The sequence below is a fragment of the Varanus komodoensis genome, unplaced genomic scaffold, assembly GCF_004798865.1.
Source record: "Varanus komodoensis strain SLA01 unplaced genomic scaffold, ASM479886v1 scaffold1, whole genome shotgun sequence".
NCBI classification, from domain to species: Eukaryota; Metazoa; Chordata; class Lepidosauria; order Squamata; family Varanidae; genus Varanus; species Varanus komodoensis.
The window spans coordinates 91,303,879-91,318,504 of NW_025335268.1; the positions used below are offsets into that span (position 1 = coordinate 91,303,879).

The 14,626-nt window shown below is 39.6% G+C and overlaps 1 protein-coding gene across 1 annotated transcript in view; it reads right to left on the reverse strand.

The window, feature by feature from the left end:
- The window catches only part of STAG1 (stromal antigen 1), a 173,650-nt gene extending 159,789 nt beyond the window's left edge, over positions 1-13,861 (reverse strand). The window contains exon 1 of the mRNA XM_044434755.1: positions 13,692-13,861. The gene's annotated coding sequence lies outside the window, so the exon portion shown is untranslated. The remainder of the gene's footprint in view (positions 1-13,691) is intronic.
- Between the last annotated feature and the right edge of the window lie 765 nt (positions 13,862-14,626).

The window sequence follows — 14,626 nt, forward strand, 5'->3', positions numbered from 1 at the left end:
TCCACGAAGTCAATCAACTGATGAGGCCCAGTCTTAATAAGTCTTTGCTGCCAATGTAACTGTGTTTTTAAAAGGGAAGCAACCAAAGGGGAAAAGATCTAGGAAACAACAGCTCAGGAAATTGTTCCAGATAAAGTACTGGGGAGTATTATTACAATTATGACTACAGAGGTAGTCTCACTGAAGGAAAATCAAAAGAATTTCTGCAAAGTCTCTCCTCACTAAGCTTTTAAAGTTTAAGAGTGTAAACTTGCATGCAGAAATGGGTGAGCTAATAAACTGCATATTTGACGGGTGTACTTATAGATCGGTAACTATTTAGAAAACAGGCAACAGAGAATAGGAGTGAGCAACAGTTCTAATAATGGAGAAATGTATCAAGTAGAGTTTCACAAGGATCTACAGTGGGACTGGTGCTTTTTAATTTATTCATAAATCATCAGGTATTACAGAAGAGCAGTGCTGCGGCCAAGTTTGTGAAAATCAAAGCAGACTTCAAAAACTCTGGAAAGGATCTCTTCAAAACAGATGAAAAGCAGCAACATAACAAAATGTGTGGGTGGTTGTTATCATTATTAAAACATTTCTATCTTAGCCTTTACCTATACTCCAAAGTGGCTAATGAAGACAATATTCTATTTACTATTTAATATACTTATCTGTAATATTTGTATATCTAGATCTAGACAAAATATAAATTTACTATAAATAAGAAAGTAAGTTTGGAGCAATGGTGGGTAGTGCAACAATATCAAACCAGCACAGAGAAGTTGTAAAAGAAAGAAAAAAAAAAAAGGATTCCATGCCAAAACTTATTGGGAAGAGGAGACACATTAAAATAGCTGCATCATACTAAAATTACACAAATGCATGATGCTATGATTATATATTGTAATACTGTAAGTCATACTGGCTGCAATATCTTTAAAAGGATACTATAGAACTAGAAATCTGCAGAAAGAGCAACAAAAACAAGCAGGATTTTAGAACACCTTCACTATGAATGTGTGAGGCTTCTCAGTTTAGAACAAAAGCAAATAAAGTGGGCTTGTATACGAAACCCAGGTTACCAGTCTTTTTTTTTTTTAAAGAACTGGGTGTTGGAAAATAATTGCATTCTACCAAGCAAGCTGGTGGAGAAGGCATGGCCACCTCCCTTCCTCACCCACCAGCACATTTAGTCTCTATGCTTGCCACAAAACAGAGATGAAATTCTTTTTCCTATGGTAAGAAAGGCCATTCAAGGCCACAGCCTTCTTGGTTTGTACCGAAACTGGAGCAGGGATCAATGGTTTGCTCTGAACAAGAATTTGGGGGATATAGGGGGAATTATGCACATCTGTGTTACCAGCACTTCTTGCCCATGCTCTGTCAGGATGTTAGCTATATAGTATCATTGCTATAGACTCTGCTGAACTGCCCTCATTAACCAACAAAGTAGTCTTGACAGCTATTGTGCCCAGGTGTTTGAGCAAAAGGGGGGCCCTGGAGCCCCTAAAGTGCTTAGAGCAGTGCCCTAAGGGAACTGTAGGTCACAGGTTTCTCACCACCGGCACACAGGAAGGGGCTTAAATGGGTTTCTGTATTTCTCAGTATTGTGATTATTTAGTGCAGAAGTGGGCAGCTCTGGAGGGCTGAGGGACTGCATTGGCCACTCCAAAATCTTGCAGGGGCCTTATCCCTCTCCATCACCAGTAACAACCACTCAGCCAGGATCCAGGTAATTCTGCTAGGAAGACAACAACTTGCACAAGGAGCGCACAGCTTGTTTCTCAACAAAACCAGTGGGATGGGGACAAACCTAAAGCAGACTGCACAGCCATTATTTAGCAGGACTTTTAGTTCAATCTGCTTCACTTTTTATATCCTACCCACTTCAAAGGACTCAAATCCTAAAATATGGAATCAGTTGAACATTCAATTCAGTAAAATTTCATCAGAAAATACTCCATTACCTTTTATCTGGAATGGTGATCTTAATATTGTGAAAGGAAAGAAATCCCTGCAGATTTTATTCCTCTAGCCAAACAGCTATAGGGGGCAGCACTCATCCCCATTTCTGTGGCCATGAACCAGCGTCCTCCTAAGACATTCCCCATGGCCATGTAGCCAGCATGACTTCACAGAGTGCTGTTTCCTCCTCACTGAAGTGCTACCTATTTATCTACTCGCATCACATGCGTTTGAACTGCTAGGTTGGCAAGAGCTAGGGACAAGGTAGCAGTTCACCCTATTGTGCGGCTTCAAACTGCCTACCTTTTGATTGGTAGCCCAGCAGCTCAGCAGTTTAACCCACTGTGCTACCACGTCCCCTCTTAATATTAGAGTGAACAGTAATTCACTAGTCTTGGTAGACAGAAAAGATTAATTAGCTAAAGTTTTGGTTTTTCCAAAGAACTCCAGAGGTGATCAATGAAACATGTATTCATCTTTTCATGTACATTTTTAGGTGTGCAATGTATTTGCAGGCTAATATACAACTTTCTCTGTCAGAAAAGGAAGAACAGCTGATTATATATGCTACCTAGGGCTGCATTTCTACAATTTTTGTGAATAGCAAAGCCAGAAAGTGATCCACATCATTTGATAGAACTAGTTAGTGTAAATTTCTCAAACGCGTGTACTTGACAAAATACAAATCCCTGTATGTATTTAGTGTGGCCAGCTAAAGGTTAAGTGAACATTTAATGTAAAAAACAGGGATGAAAAACAGTACTTTTGATATGATTTTTAAACTATATTTTAACTGAGGATATGAATAATCTCAACTTCTACAAGTCACTTAATGATAAATTAAAACAATAACCTGTATCTGCATGATCACAAAAGGAAAATGCCCACGGTGACTTATTCTAGCTCCACACCTGTTCTTGTTAAAAGCTCTCTGATTAGAATAATTACCCTCAGCAGATGAGGTTGTTGCAACATCTCAACCTGGCAAGGGTGCTTGGCTGGCATGGTTTCAAAACTACTCTGAAAGACTACCCTTGTCCGCATGGTGGATAAAAATCAATGATTTTTTAAAAATTTAAGAAAATTTAAATTATTGCTTATTTAACTTGATTTTTTTAAAATTTAAATTGGGTTTTTTAAAATAGTCCAAAGGTTATTCGTCATGAAATAAGGATTTGTTTTTAATTATGCAGCATGAAGCTATATATTCATGCAATGTTTAAATTTTTTGGTAAGTGAATTCCATTAATCCATTCACACTATTATGTTCTTCCAGAAGTTTCTGTAAGATTATTGAGGATTTTTTCTATCCAGTAGATAATATCACAGATGCTTGGTTTTATAGTTCTCAAAACTGGGAATTTGTGTATACAGAGCTGGCACGCCTCTCCTCCACAGCAAAAATGTTATAAAATAAACATACAGAGCTGAGAAAAAGACCTTAATCCCATTGTTCCTTTGCAAATCTATGCACACAGAATCACCTATTAAGTGAAAAGTTTCAAAAAATTCAATGACTAGAAAACTATTGGGCGGAATAGATCTGCACAAGAAGCTAAGTGTGAGGACAAAGGGAAAAGCAGTAAAAATGAAAGCGAACCCTTTTGAGCACAACACCCAACATGACTTTGGATCTTTTTGTGTATAGCCTTATTCTATCATATTTTTATCATATTATCCTTTTCCCTTAGGAAGAAAACTTTTAATGGCAGCAGGCCATAAAAGAGACCCAGTTTGGGAAGTTCCTCTACCTAGGGGTAAGGAAGGCATGTGTGCAAATTATATAGAAAAACATTATTTAAATCTAGTCTTACTGACTGTTGATTTAAATCACATCCACCCTGCTTGTCAAGTATGTTTAGAAAGTATGACAAATATCCAGACTTCCTCCCAACAGAAGTTGCAGAAATAAGAAACTAAACAATTTTACTTTAATATTATTTGTCCATTCTAAACCAGGAATGTGGAAGACTGAAAAGGATTCCCCTACTGCCATCATAATCATTCTGTAAGATATTCTCCTTACTATTGCAAGAAAGTCTCTCTAAGTAAGATTCCTTCTGTCTGGTAAGGAGTGGCCTTTGGATGCTAACTGAACAGCTATCCGACCTTAGCTAAAATGTCAGCCTCTCTCCATTAACTCCTTCCAGGCAACAGTGAAGTGTTACAATCCATCATATTGCCTGATCAGAAGCTATTTCCATTTTTCTCAGAAGTATTATGTGGAGTATGCCAAGGTGTTCTGAATTTTACTATATGTGATGTTCCTGTTATGTTTCACACAGATTGTTGAGTCTCATGAAGTGCTAACAACCACAAGCCTCAAAAACAAATATGCTTTAAGTAAATCTGTTAAATTGGACTTGCTAGAGCACACAATTCTGTTCCTTACAGAGAAAGATGCTATCACTGTACAACCCTACCAAGTACCACACTGTTTTGGAAGGTAAATCCTTGTGCTAGAGATTAGTATTTTGATTTGACAAGGAAAACTGTCTATCAACTATAGCACAATAACTTTACAAAGAACTGAAATATCACAGGAAACTACAACTGATCCATCAAACTCTATTGCCTGCATTCAATGGCAGAGATACACTGAAGTCTGATGAGTCTTTTCCTGACATATCTGGAAATAGCAAGAACTGAACTTGGGAATTCTTTCACTGAACTAAAGTCCTTCCACAAAAGAAGTAATAATAAGGATTTTTGGAAATTTTAGAAACTTCACTTCTGAATAATTAGTTTTTTAATATCCTGCTTCATTCCACATTTTTAGTTTACTACAGTTTTTTCTAAATGTTAATAGTCCTCTCACCTAGAGGCTCACAATCCATTCAAAGAATGTTTGTGTGTAAGCACAATGGAAGAATCCAATGCTTAAGATGAAATTGGGTTGATTGAGCTGGATGCCATTTATATTAAATTTATTCTCTCTTGCCACCCTAAAGTAAATATAGAAAGTATGTACTTTGCAGGCACACAGTGCAACCCACACTCAAGTTTACTCAAAAGTAAGGCTTATTTTGCTCAGTCAGGCTTATTCCCTTCTAAATGACTTTACAGGTTAGTGCAAATAGATCAAAGATTCAGCAAGGCATGTTAGTATGAGGTAGCAATGGCTATTTTTCCTCTGAAAATATTAAGATCAAACTGGTCTTCAGATCCATCCCTCGCACTAGCTGGAACTGAAGGGATCAGAAATAAAGAAAACAGTATCAGCCCTTACATTAGAAAAACTGGAGGTTTAACTTTTGGCAGCATGCTAGCTAGTTAACAACTGAATAATCAGTCAAATTGTTTTATCCCTCAATTCGCCTATCACACATCTTTTTGCCCAAAAGAAAATCATTTTTTAAGATGCTGTATATAATGTTGACTAAACTTTAGTGCACTAACTTGCTCCTTAGGTGAAAACCCAAGGGACAAGAGACTATATGGCAGTTTATAACCAATTACCATTTGATATTTTCAAGGCTGAATTAGTTAAGTATTTTTATCATGTTAGAAAATAATACAGGGAAACTTGAATGTAGTATGTGCCTCTGTACATAGGATTCTTATCCATAACAGTCACATACTCGTGTTAAAATTGCCACTTTCCTCTAGACAGTATTCAGTTTGTTTCATTGAAACACTGAACAAGACGCTGAAATTCAAAGCATCTGTGGAATTTGGCAATCATGATTTCAAAGGCTACTTTTAAACAGGGTATAAAGCACAATTTTAACTGGAAAGGGGACAATTCCAAATGTTAACTTAGCAAATGTGCGAATCTGTGATACAGCATATCAAGTGTTAAACCTAAAACAGAAGAACCTGAATTTAAACCACTTCATTCAGATATCAAACATTTGATGTCAAGCCAGTGGCTGTATCTAACTTGCTACACTGCACTGTGATGACAGAATGAGAAAATTTCACAAACATCACAATGAACTTAAAAATGAAATATAACTGCAGTAATGTTCATATTGTACAGCAGTGGATCCATATACTATACTTGTTAAAAAGGCTGGAGACCAATACGGAAAATTTTCCTTGACTACGGGAATGGATTACCAGGAGTGAGCTGCATAGGTAATACAAAGATTTCATAGCAGTTTGTAAAAGGGGAGGCATAAGGAGAGATGATTGAGCCTGAATACAACAAAGAAAGAGGACAGCAAGGAAAACTGGAAATGTGTAAGAAGAGACAGAAAAAATATTTCAGCTGAAACTCCTTATGACCAAACAAGCATTTTCATGATTATCTCAGGTCTTCAAACTAGGCCAATATAGTACTAATTGATCATTCATTACTTTACCTTCTGTTACTTTACCTTCTGTCACTACAAGGATGTCTGTGGGAAAATTGTGCTGCCTAATGAAGTAGTGTATCAGGAAATTCTTTTTATAAAAGTTAACACAGAATATACCATGTATTAATAATAAACCAGTCAAGCGCCTCTGGTAACAGCTGCCTCTCCCTTCCCTGTGCAAGAAGCTGAGTTACAATTTTTACTATGAATGCTGTATTTACTCAAATGTACAGGTTGTTAGGGCAGACTTGAATATAAGTGCTGAAGCACCAGAGCCAACCACCATCTAAGGACCAGTATTTTGGAAGATATCTATTCAGCAAGTCAATATAACCAAAACTGGGATTTAAGGTCTACTGGGTCCCTCTTGGGCAGTATCAGAAATATTTCACTAGTAAACCACTACACTGATAGCAAGGAGAAGGGAAAGCTCCTTTGATATATATTATGTGGCCTTGTCCTTGTATTGCTGATTTAAAAATCTGACTGCACTTTTGGTGTTAGGACATACTTTTTACCAAAGGATTCAATATATGGACATATTTCTGAAGATATGGTGAGCATTCAAAGTATTTTTCCCAAGACCTTAATACTAATTTTACACATATACCTGGTTGGAGATGTGCTTCACCTAACAGTATGTCTTCTCTAGTATAAACTTTTTTAAAGACTGTTTTCTTTAACTGCATCCCAGTCAAGCACTCTTTTTCCCTTTCTCCCTCCTCATCCTCATTTTTATTTGGTTATTGGTGTGCATGCATGCATGTCTGTATGTTAAGAGTCCTTTGATGCATACCTTAATGTGGTGAGGGTGTTTCAGAGTGTCAGAAAAGTTGAAAATAATGTTGCCATGAGGCCAGGCTCTTTCAGTAGGTTGATCTCCTAGCAGCATCACCCAAGGCAGAACAGTCAAAGACAAGATGCCAAATTAAGGTGCACCCACCCTTTTCAATGGTCATATCAACAGAAAAGAGTATCTTTCTCGAATGGTGATGGGCAGAGAGACTTCTGAAGGGAAGCTACTAGGCAGCAGCAGCAGTAGCTAAAGGCAGCACCGGCAGATCTTTTGTACACAATAGCAGTGACACTCAAGCTAACTCTGATTAGTATATACAGAATGATAATAACTTCTGAATCTTCTTACCTTGAAAAACCAATGGTGAAACATACAATTGGAACATGGAACATGAGAAGTATGAATCAAGACAAACTGGAAACCATAAAGCAGGAAATGGAGCACTCAAACAATGCAGCACTTGGTGTGAACAAACTAAAATGGGCTGCAACAGGAAATTTTTTGTCAGACAAACACAAAGTGTTTAATGCCAGAAATGAAAAACTTTGAAGAAATGGAGTAGCTGTAATAGTGAAGCATGATACAGCACAGGCAGTAAGTGGCTATAATACAAATTCTGATCAAATACTCTCAAGTCAGAATTTGTGGAAAACATATCAACCATCATCAAGTCTACACTCCAACAACAGACACATAGAAGTTTTTGCTTTTTTTCTTTTTCAGCAAGTGCCCAAGAGGAAATTGGTAACACACTAAAACAAGATATACTGATAATCTCAGCTGACTAGAATGCAAAAGTAGGAAACAAAGCAGAATTAAATGTATGAAAATTTGGCGTAGGAGTAAAAAACAAAGGAGGAGAATAATTTGTATGATTTTGTGAAGCCAAAAGTCTGTTTAACAGAGATATATTTCAAATAACTGACCAGATGACTGTACACATGGACATCATCAGATGGTCAATATAGAACTCAAATGGAGTATGTAATTAGAATCAGGAAATGAAGAATTTCTTGCTGCTGCAACAAAACTAGGAACAGACTGCACTAGTGACCATGAACTCTTAATGTCAAAAATCAGTTAAGCTAAAAAAGATCCCTAACAGAAACACAGTGCCAAAATGCAACTTGAATAACATCCCTGAGAAATCTGAACTCCATAAAAAAGAGATTTGCATTATTCAACTTAATTAACCATGAACTGGACAAACTGTGGATTGAAACTGGACAGTACTATGGAAGAATGCCAAAAGACAACTCCTGTAGCAAAAATGGAGGGAAAGAGCTAGATAGATGAAAGAAGAAATGCTTACATTTGTGAAGGATAGGAGAGAAGCATAAGGGTTTAGGGTCAGAATCCTGAATGCAACTTTTCAGCCACAAGCACATAGAGCCAAAAATAACTATTATAATGACCAATGCTGAGGAATAGAAGAGAACAACAAAGGAAGGAAAACAAGGGACATTTTCCAGAAGATCCAGAAAATGAAAGAAAAATTCAAACCTTGATAAGGAATGCTAAAAGACAACTCCTGTAGCAAAAATGGAGGGAAAGAGCTAGATAGATGAAAGAAGAAATGCTTACATTTGTGAAGGATAGGAGAGAAGCATAAGGGTTTAGGGTCAGAATCCTGAATGCAACTTTTCAGCCACAAGCACATAGAGCCAAAAATAACTATTATAATGACCAATGCTGAGGAATAGAAGAGAACAACAAAGGAAGGAAAACAAGGGACATTTTCCAGAAGATCCAGAAAATGAAAGAAAAATTCAAACCTTGATAAGGAATGCTAAAAGACAAATAGGGGAACACACTAACTGACCAGGAAAAAATACAGAGAAACAAAATATAGAAGACATATAAAGAATAAAGGATGACAGACTCCTTCAAAGAGGAACCCTAGGAGGAAGAACCTGCTATATGAAAGTGAAGTAAAAGCTGCTCTGAAAGCACTTGAAAGAAAGCACCCACAGTAGACAGGATACTGATAGAATTATTCCAAGCTGCAGGGACTAAATCAGTCCAAATCCTAACATACTATGTCAACAAATATGGAAAGCAAAACAATGGCCTGCAGATGGGCGATGTTCAATATATGTTCCAATCCTCAAGAAAGAAATGCAAATGAGTGCAGAAACTACAGGACAAATGCACTAATTTCCCATGCAAGCAAAGTGATGCCTAATGTGTTTCAATAAATATTATCGTATATGGAGGGGAAAATGCCTGATGGTTCAAGCTGGACTTCGCAAAGGAAGAACCAGAGATAATATAAATATACACAGACTGCTGCAGTACACTAAAGAATTCAAGATCAGTCCACACCTTATAGTCTACAGCAAAGCCTTTGACTGCATAGATTATGAGAAGCTACTGGTGGTCCTAAAATGCGACTGCCTCAGCATTTGATTGTTCTGCTGTATAACCTGTATCACAGACAAGAAGCTACTGTGAGAACAGAATTTGGAGAAACGGAATGGTTTCTTATAGGCAAAGGCAGTGGACAAAGGTGTATTTTCTCTTCCTGTCTGTTCAATCCATAAGAGGAACTTATCATAAGGAAAGCTGAATTAGGATGTAGGAGCAAACAGTGCTGTAAAATACATCAATAATTTAAGATATGCAGATGATATCATACTAAAGGCAGAAAGCAGCAATGATGAAACAAAAAAGTGCAAAAGCAGCACTGCAACTAAACATTAGGAAAACAAAAATCATAACTACAAAGAATTACAGTATTTTAATGTCAACAATGAAGAAGTTGAAATTACAAAATATTTTACATGCCTTGGCTTAATCATCAATTCAAACAAAAGCTGCAACCAGTACAGCAGAAGACAACTACAACTTGGAAGGGCAGCAATGAGAGAACTAGAAAAGATCATCTGCTGTAAGGATGTTTCACAGAAGACCAAGGACAAGAACACCCACACTATTGTATTCCTGATCACTATGTATGGGTATGAAAGCTGAACACTGAAGAATGATAATGGGAATAAAATTGATGTATTCAAAACACCATGACAAAGAAGAGCTTTGAAAATACCCTGGACTGACAGGAAGGGTACTAGAGCAAATCAAGCCAAAGCTTTCTCTAGCAGCATACATGGGGAAAAACTGAAGCTGTCATACTTGGAATACATTATGAAAAGGCATAACTTTCTGCAGAAGACCCTCATACTAGAGGAAAATCAACGGTAGAAGGAAGATCAAATATGAAGTAGATTGACTCCATAAAAGAAGCCACAGACTTAAAGTTACAAGAGCTGAACAGGACTGTCACGGATAAGACATTTTGGAGAGCTTTTCATTAATGGGATGACTAGAAGTCCAAGATTTCTTGACAGTAAATAACAAAATGTTAGGAACTATGGAAATGTGGTTTTAAAATTGTTCAACAAAATATATTAATGAAAAAAAGAAAAAAGATTGAAAGCCAGACAATACCATTTTTTTGCAAAGCTCAGAAGGCCTAACGAAAGAATTTTGACTCATATGCAAGAGTATGAGTTCCAATGGAAGTTAAATATCCTTCTTTTCTTTCTTGCATTCTTAAGGTATAACACACAATACCAACCACACAGCTTTACTTTGCTTACTAGCCAGCTACACCCATATCAGAAGAAACCTGCCCTGGTCTCAGTTATCCACATATGAATTATTCCCGGTTTGACTAATGCTATGCTCTCTACAAAGAGCTGCCTTGCATGCTTCGAATTCATGCAAAATACAACCACAAGGACTTACAGCACTTAGTGCCAGTGAGTCCTTATCTTGGATATCTTGTAATTCTCATCATATTTTCTTCCGCTAACTGAAAATGACAGCATTTGGGAACCAAATAACTAGAAAGTTTGTTCCTGTTACACCAACTCTTTATTACCTACACTGGATATCAATTTATTTATGGGCCAAATTCAAAGTCAAGGCCTAAAAAGTTTACAACCAGGTTATCTGAAAAGCTGCTTGCATGCAAATGCACCTGCGGAGGACTTAAAATCAATCTCAGAGGCCCTACTCTCTGGCTTGTCACCAAGAGATTTGCCAGGCCCAGCTTTGCTCAGTTGTAGCACCTTTGTAAAATTCCTCACCCTATGTTCTGCATCTTGTGTTTTCATTTTTTTTAACTTTGTTAACCACCCCGAGTGCCTATGTCAACCTGTTGGGTGACATAAAAATGAAATAAAGCACCCTCTTTGTGCTCCCAGGGAAAAAAGGAAGCATTCTAATATTTGGTTCTAGGATAGCTGCCATAGCCATCTTGTTCTTTGAGTCTATTTTGAGACCATTTCCTCACCGCCTCCTCTCTTCCCTTCCAAGTTTTTCTTAAAAAGTTCCAGGTAAGGGAGTGTGGGATGCTATGATCTTTCAGCAAGACAGAGAATAAGAAGAGGGAAAAGGATTGTGAACCAGGATTTCTGCATGCCTGACTGGTTTGCGAACTGAGGTTTCTGGAAGAAATATTGGTTTTACCTAAAATAGATGCCAGGTCTCTGAAACACTCACAAACAGAATTTATATTTGAATGCATGTATGAGTGGCATGTATATGTGAGGATTCTATGTGTATGCATATATGTGTGCAGACATCAGCCCCCAACTTTGGCTAGAAAGGTTGTGTATTCCTGAGGTTTTTCAAAGTCTGCATTTAAACAGTTATACTAAAAATTTACTGTATTTTAAGTGATTGAAGACAGATCATAACTCACACTTAGTTTACTGGTATTCCCAGGAAATGGGATACAAAAGATTGGAGTCTAAATATTTTATTCATTTTGCATGCTCCAAGATGTCAGCAGACCATTGCAAAGTCAGGAGGAACTTAGTCCAACTACCTATTGGGAGAATAATTTGCTACCCAATTTCAGAGTAAAGTCAACAGTTCACTAAAATTAGATGATACCATTCTTTTATACAGTTTTTCCTTTATTTTTCATGTGGCTTACCACAAGTGTTTGATTTAAAAATATAATAAAAACTGAGAGAATGTACTACTTCAGATGTAAACAGAAAGCATCTTATTCACCAAAACTTGAGATAGTTCTTATAATTTGCCACAAAAATATTCTTCAACCAACCAGCTTCCCTCCAAACATACTGTCCATTTGCTGAGCCTGCACCCCTGGGAATTCTACCTAAAGAGCTTGAAGAATGAGGAGATAATAACACTCAGCTGTAAGATATAACAAAGGGGACTTAAAATTATGTATACAACATTAAAGTAATATGTCTTTTTACTTGGAGATAACATGTTTTATATAACATTAAAAAGATATACTCCTTTGGGATCACATCTCTAAATGAGACTCTAAGTTTATGCAGAAAAAGATAAGCAAGCCTTGGGAACAAACCTTCCTCTGCCAATATGACATACCAAAGATTCCTACACTATTCAACACAATAATAAAAATCATCCCTAGTGGTAATAAAGTCTTATCTTTTATCTTCTAGCATGCCTACTACTGCTGGATTAACTTGCTAGCCACGAGATCTCCCCCAGTTACCATTAACCTCACTACAGGGCACACTGTCCAGTGCAAAATAACTCAAGTTCAAGTATAACTTTACTTAACGAAGCATTTTAAGCTCTGCGATTGGACAGGTTTCTAACAAGGATCCAGACTGATCTTGCAAAGGAAGGACTGAACTTCAAGCTTCTACTGTTCTGGTCTCCTAACAACCATTTCTTCCACTCCCAGAGTGCAACGTCCCAAGTGCCACTTTCTGCCAGCTCCCAAGTTGTACAGTGCCAACCCATCGCCCTGCACTATTAACCACACATCGCTCCCTAAATCCCTTGATCTGAACACTTCTAACCTTTCCCATCAAGACACCAGGAGCCAGCATTCTCAAGGTCTCCTCCTTAGTCAGACCAACTCAGCAGCACAGCCTGCCTTACTTAGATAGCTATTCTAATTCTGAAAGCCAACCCCCAACAGGATCAACGCTATCCCCAAATGGCCTCCCCCTTTCCGCCTTCCATCGCCATGGTGCTGCCCTATGGAAGTTCTCGCCAATAACCAATCCCGCCGCCAATTTCCACGGTCACCATCGCGCTGCCGGGACTAACACGTCGCCCACCCCCACCCCCCACCCCGGTTTCCCGGCTCCTCATTCTCGCCACTGCCAATGGCACACAACCCGGGGGGAAGCGAGGGCGGCACTGTAGCCCTTTTCGCTCTGCGCCGCCGCCCGGCCGAGAGCGAGCAAGGGAAGGACCGCTCGGGCGAAAGCAGGCCCCCGTGCGGGGGCGGGCACCCAATGGAAGGCTTCGGGCCCAGCGGAGGCATTGGCGGGGCCGAGAAGGCAACGCGAGGCCGCCCCGCGGGGCCACCGCCCTTCCATTGTCACCCCGGCCCCGCAGGGAGGGAAAAGAAGGGCAGGGCCGGAAAGGAAAGAGGGCCGCCACCCGGGAGGAGCCATCTCCTCGGCCGAAAACAGCCCGCCCGCACGCCCGTCCGCTCGCTCGCTCGCTCCCTCCCTCCGGCTCTGGCTCCCTCCCGCTGGCCCGGCCCGAGTGTGTGAGCGAGCGAGCAAGCAAGCGAGCGAGCGAGAGCGGGCCCGCTGCCCCCGCCCCTCGCGCCTCCATCTTGGATCTCAGCCTCCGAGCCCCCCTCCCTCCGCCCGCGCTGACTTGCTCACCTCAGCTGGGCCAGCGCCCCCGGGAATCCGACGGTGCCACGGGAGAAGGGTCCAGGCGGGCCGGGGCCAAGCCGGGCCGGAACGAACAGGCGGCGGTGCCGGGGGCCGCACCTCAGTAGAGCCGCAATCCTAAACCGCCATCTGGCGGCATTTCCTACCCGCCAATGGCGCAGCCGCCGCCACCGCCAGCCAGACTCAGTGCGCCTCCTGCTGGCCGCGTCCACATATTACGCCCAATGGCCCCGCCCGTCAGTGAAGGCGCCCAAAACAGCTTTCGCGCGAAAATGTACGCGCAAGCGCGCTAGTTTTATGGCCCCAAGCACTCACCGTACAACTTTTGTCTGCGCGCGCAATGAATAAACCACGAACGGAAGTGGACTACGTGACACTTCCGTTCTCTTACAGGGATTGTTTGGGTGTCTCCTCCGCCATTTTTCTCCGGGCGCTTGGTGAGGTGGCACGCGTCCAAAAGCGTTTTGTTGTAGTTCTAGGTTAGTGCGCGAGCTTTGTTGTTATTCGCGAACTCAACAGCAGAGGGAGCTGAAAGCTCAACGACTGTACGGAAACATTTAATTGATTCGTTCTTAGAAATTGATTTAAAATTTAGGATACAAGCGTAGAAAATAAAGACTTCGATAACGGATTTCTAGGAGGTGCAAACTCTATAGGGTAAAATGAACGTATTGAGCTACTGTTTAAAGGAATCTGCTTTACACAGCTGTTAACGTTTTGTATAAACTTCATGAGAGAAAAATACAACTACATATCTAAATATAAGTTTAATATCTTAATTTCATCTTTATTAGTTACCTTTCAAGACTACATTCTTCCCAAGGCACCTGACAATATAAAATATCTGTTAGCCATTTCAGCATCAGAGATGTATAAAAATAAAATAAATTCTAAACATATTTAAAAAACATGTGTTACAGTTA